The 5,846-nt window shown below is 41.7% G+C and overlaps 1 pseudogene; it reads right to left on the reverse strand.

Moving 5' to 3' along the window:
* Positions 1–483: 483 nt before the first annotated feature.
* LOC133099690 (ubiquitin carboxyl-terminal hydrolase 46-like) lies at positions 484–1,729 on the reverse strand (annotated as a pseudogene).
* Positions 1,730–5,846: the final 4,117 nt, after the last annotated feature.

The raw sequence follows: 5,846 nt of genomic DNA on the forward strand, positions 1-5,846 counted from the left end.
TAAAATGTGAGCATCTACCCCATTCTTCTGTCCTTCTGTCGGAAAAGAGGCAGAGAAGCTAAAAATGGGGAGCAATGTTTCCAGCGACAAGTTAAAGGAATGCATTGAAAGGAGACCCCGGAAGCCACTGAGGAAGATTAGCAAAGACCCCAAATAGACTTGTGGACGTTTGTAAGAAATGTCATTCTAATTCAGCTAGACACAGCCAGTGGCATAGCATGTACCCGATCCTAAAATTAGCAAATATTATTCATCTAAACCTTGCTACAATCTGACTGCTGTTAACTCTACCTCAGACTAGCATGAAACCCCGAGTAGGGCTTCATGTAGAAAAACAAAGGTGGAGAGAGTCACACAGCCAGACCCCTGAGACTCGGAATAACACCACTGGTGGGCCACTGAGGAGGAGGGACGTCTGCAAAGAAACCAGATAAGAGTGCTTTGAACATTTCCCCACTTGAATTAGTCTCACAGTCCTTTAACTTATTCTCTTGACAGATAGAATAAAATATATCCAGATTCTGAATTTTTTGATATACCCGATGGCAGGCCATAGCATTCTTCAATAGCTTGGGCATCTACCTCCTCTACAATGTCATCATCAAACAAAAGCCAGAAGCCATGACTTTTCACAATAGTAATATAATGCCCAAGATTAGGACCACTGCCGTAGTGAACCACCACTGCGACCAGGTTGTACATGTGGTCCAGGTTCACCGCCTTGTTGGAGGTTTTGAAGAGCCGGACTTCAGGCAAGAAGACCACCCGGTAAGATAGCTTGGTGTACCTGAAGAGCTGCTTCATGTACTTGAATCGCTTGAGGTGCAGGGCCAAAATCATAGGCAGCTTTTTGACTTCTCATCCTTTTCTGGGCTTCCTGTTTATTGCAGCGCATTTCACAATCATACTTCCACTCACTACACAGTGTTTCTGTGTTGCTGAAGTCTCTCAGACAGTGGCTAATAGATGTATTCTGCTCCACGTCCACAGAAAGGTCAAGAAAATCTTCATCTTTGTAAATAACAGTTTCACAGTTCAGGCATCGAGTTTCATTGGTGAGCGTTCCCTGAAAAACCTCAGGGACCCAGTTCTGGTTTATTATTCTCCACATGTTTGTTCATGTTGCCATTTTTAAATTTTCCATTTTTTTTTTACTTTACTTTTTATTTTTTTGGCCACGCTGGGCAACATGTGGGATCTTAGTTCCCTGAACAGGGATTGAACCCACACCCCGTGCATTGGAAGCATGGAGTCTTGACCACTGGACCACCAGGGAGGTCCTTAATTTTCCATTTTGTTTCTCTTGTTTCTTCTCTTCCTGCTGGATGTCCGCAATAGTGTTTAGCAAATAATTTTAAAATTTGTGAGCATCCTGCTGCATGTAATTATGAAAGATGTTGTTTCCTTTTCTCAGCCTCGAAATGAACTTCTTTGGTGGGATCACGCTGACCTTCTTCTTCTGCATGGTGATGCTGTAGAAAAGGTCTGCCAGGCATGTCAACAAGTTTTCCTTCTTTTTTTCCTGGGCCTTGTATGCCAGCTCATTCTCCCAGAACGGCCTGCAGAAGTACAAGGCCTGAAGCGTGGAGTTACAGTAGCATGTGTTTCCAAAGTTGACCAATCCGAAGTAGTGTTCGTTGATTGGAAACTGCTCTGGACCACTGTCTTTTTCCAGAGCAGAGTCATTGGTGCCCATATTACAGATGGAGACGATGTTTCGGACAGTCATTAGTCTAAAGGTCACAGCGATCCCGCACCACCATCTTTATAAGGTGAAAACAGGACCGGCCAATGGTGGAGCTTTTGCAGGGAGGCCAGGTGCGGCGGTGGTGGCCTGAATTATAGTTTTGTCTGGATATATGCCCAGGAGTGGTATTTCTGGATCATATGGCAACTCTATTTTTAGTTTTTGAGGAACTTCCATACTGTTTTCCATAGTGGCTATACCAATTTACATTCCCACCAACGGTGTAGGAGGGTTCCCTTTTCTCCACACTCTCTCCAGCATTTGTTATTTGTAGACATTGGTAGTCTTGACTCCTGCCGAAAAGAAGCTTAGGATGGAAGGGGAGTCCTTGATATTTAGGTGTCCTCTAGCGGTGGAAGAAAACCGCTGGAGTACCACCTGGATATCTCATGGACTCATGACAGTTTCATACGGACAGAGCTCCACAGTCATTCGAATGCAGCCTGCATGTTCATTGTGACATAGAGAGGGATTTATATAATTTTCTTAGCCCTTGTTTTGCCCCTGGATTTGTATATGACTGTGCCAGGGCTCTGGAGTTGGGAAGGGATATATGATGTAATGGGATGTTTAAGACTTTGCATACCTATTGGAAATTTTGTCCCATAAATTGAGACCTTTGGCCCGAGTCATTGTTGAGTAGAATTCTCCTAAAGAGACTGTATACTGAAGTAAATGGAGTAACACGTCAACAATAAGAGGCTCTGGGTAAAGGTATACAGGTGTTCTTCTAGCATATACATCATTGCAACGTTTCTGTAAGCTTGAAATTATTTCCAAGTGCAAAGTTAAAAATTCTATTCCCGAGACATAATGTATTGTGATGAACACAAGTTATGCCTTCTTGAAAGAGGAGGCCTTAGACTGTCCAGAGAGAGTACCCGATATATCTGGGTCATGAGAGTACCCCATTGATGGGAGATGGTGTATGAAGTCAATTTACAAGCAGACAAACTGTCCCCAAACTCTGGGCTGTATCCCACTGGTACCAGGACTGGAGTCCCAGTATTATGAAGTTCACAATTAGCACAGGGCACACAATGAGAAACGGTTTTGGAGAATTCAGGAGCAAACCAGGCATTTCTGATATTTTCCTACCTTCTTCCTATGTTAGGACACAGAAAAGAGATGCGTGATAGGATCACACTTCAAGGCAAGAGTTGGTGAACAAGGTGAAGGAAACCATCTCCGGTGCCCAGTGGCCTTTTCGGTATCCTGGGCCTCCCTCTGCAGCTCACGGCTTGTAGCAAGAAGTCTGAGCTGCATTAAGTGTAGGAGGGCGGCTGGCAGGTGGCCTGTGGGAGGAGTAGGCAGTGGTACATCAACCCACACATCTCCTTGATGAACCTCAGGGCATAAATCTTGTAGGGACAACCGTGCACAATGGCAATTAAAGACGTAATAAATGGCTTTGAGGAGTTTACAACATAAAATACATTGGTGTTCTGTGTACCAGTACAGATGCTTACGACTTTGGATAAAGACCCAGAATATAAATTTTTGATACTTCTTAAATATATGATATAAAATGTTATTGTTAAGTGCATCTCTTAACGAGCAGAAAGAGGACATTCTTTGATTTTTTATATCCATGGATAACATCATTTATTGCTAAAAAGAGGCAATTTTATTCATGTTTTTCATCCTTATAGATGTAAATTCTGAAAACACTTGTCACATGAATGTGCAGATGTGAAAAGAATAAAATTGTGGTAGTGATGTCACTCTATAATAAATCACTCAAAGTTTCAATTTTTTTTCAATTTTTTTTTTTTTTTTTTTTTTTTGGCGTGCGGCTTGAGGGATCTCAGTTCCCTGACCACGGATCGAACCCCGACTCCCGGCAGTGGAAGTGCAGAGTTCTAACCACTGGACCACCAGGGAAGTCCCTCAAATTTATTCTTAATGATTTATCATCCAGGCTAAATTAGGTCCTCCTTTGATTTTACTAAGAGCAAGGAATTAGCAACCGCCTTCTACAGAAAAAATTTTCTGTACCACAAAATAAATTGTTATTTTTTTTGAAGTCTGGAGATTTGTACATCAGAGTCAATGGTCTGTACAAAGATTCTGACGGATGACAGTATGTCTTCTGTCTTTGTGAAAGAGGAGGCAGGAAATGAGAGTCAGTGTGACCACACTTGTGTATGTGGTAAAAGGATGTGTAGATGTTCGATCTAGAAGTGACCCCTTAAGAGTTTTCATCCTCCTGGTATGTGTTGACCAATTAGAAGACCAAATCCTTAGAGGAGCCCTGAGATTTCAACCTCAACCAGAAGGGACATATGTGACCAGAGTATACCGCTAAGGACAGGAATCCAGAGATCCTGTGTGTCTTGGGATAAATAATATCTATCTCCACCCACCACCCTCCTATACCCTTAGTTCCAAGAATTAGTACTGAGGATATTAAAACCACAATAACAGTCACTTAGACATGACCATAAAACAATAAATTAAGCGATCTCATCTTAACTGAGAAAAATCCCCAGTGCAACTAGAGCCAAATCCTGAAGCACACTTTGTTAACATTTAAGATAAGTAAACATTCCTCCTTGGCAGAGTCAGGTAGACTCTGTTTGATATTTGACTTTGGGAAGGAGGTGATTTACTTTGTTTAACTTAGTACTTACGATGTTTTCCCTTTTGTTACGTAAGTGTAGTAGCTGACATTTACTGTCAGACACTGTGCTGGACATTTTTTCCGGTATTAATGCATATATCTTAAGGCAAATTGTATGAGGTAAGCAGTATTATGTCACCTTATTTTACAGATGGGGAAATGGAGGCTGGGAAGGTAAGCACCTTGCTGGTGTCCCCGCAAGTAGAAAGTGTCAGAGCTGGGCTTGAACCCAGGTAGCCTGGGACCAAAGTTGGGTCCCTCCTCTCAACCCAATAAGTGACTACATGCTAATTTTGAGAGATCCAAACAATCCAAGTAGTACTTTAGAATTCATAACAGAACATAAATCTATCACATTGGAATTCTGATGTGGGCAACATTGAATTTTTAGAATCATTGGAAAACAGTTGACATCTTTAAATTTTTCAGTATTTCCTTTAGGAACAAAGTATGTGCCTCTGTTGATTCAGATCCCATTTATACCTGTGAGTAAAGTTTCATGATTTTTGTCCTTAAAAGTCTGCATATTTCTGGTAGGTATATTTCAATATTTACACAGCTGCTATTGTTTCTGTTGCTAATTATTGTATTTTCCATGATGATCTGTAATGGTAACAGCTGGTTTATAGAAAAGGAATCAATTTTTGTATGTTGTCATTATGTATGTTGTCAATATATTCAGCTAACTTTGTGAATTCTTATCAGTTCTGATAATTTTTTTTCAGTGGATTCTCTTAGATTTCCCTGGTCATTGATCAATATAAATAGTGACTAATTCATTGGCATTTTTTTAATATGGACTTTTCTCCCTTGTTTGAAGAGAGTATTTGCAGCAGCACGTTTTCCTCTTTTTTTTCCCTTTGTTGTTGTTGTTTTTGTTTTTTTTTCTAATTTGGCTGCGTCAGGTCTTAGCTGCGGCACGCTGGATCTTCATTGTGGCATGCGGGATCTTTCACTGCAGCTCACGGGCTCCTTTGTAAGGAACGCGGGCTTCTCTAGTTGCGGCTTGTGGGCTCTAGATCACAGGCTCAGTAGTTGCGGCACGCAGGCTTAGTTGCCCAACGGCATGTGGGATCTTAGCTCCCCAACCAAGAATCGAACCTGGATCCCCTGCATTGGAAGGCAGATTCTTAACCACTAGACCACCAGGGAAGTCCCTCCTCTTCTTCGATAGACTTTACTTTTTACCATGGTTTCGGGTTCACAGCAAAGTTGAGCTGAAAGTACAAAGAATTCCCATATACCACCTCCTCACAAACATGCACAACCTCCTCCACTAACAACATCCAACCAGAGTGGTCCAGTTGTTACAACTGATGAACCTACAGGGACTCATCATCATCACCCAAAGTCCATAGTGTACATTAGGGGTTCACTCTTGGTGTTGTACATTTTATGCATTTTGTGCAATGTATAATGATATGTACCCGCCATGATAGAACAGAAGTTTCACTGCCCTAAATATCCTCTGTGCCC

This window comes from Eubalaena glacialis, chromosome 10 (genome assembly GCF_028564815.1).
Source record: "Eubalaena glacialis isolate mEubGla1 chromosome 10, mEubGla1.1.hap2.+ XY, whole genome shotgun sequence".
Taxonomy (NCBI): domain Eukaryota; kingdom Metazoa; phylum Chordata; class Mammalia; order Artiodactyla; family Balaenidae; genus Eubalaena; species Eubalaena glacialis.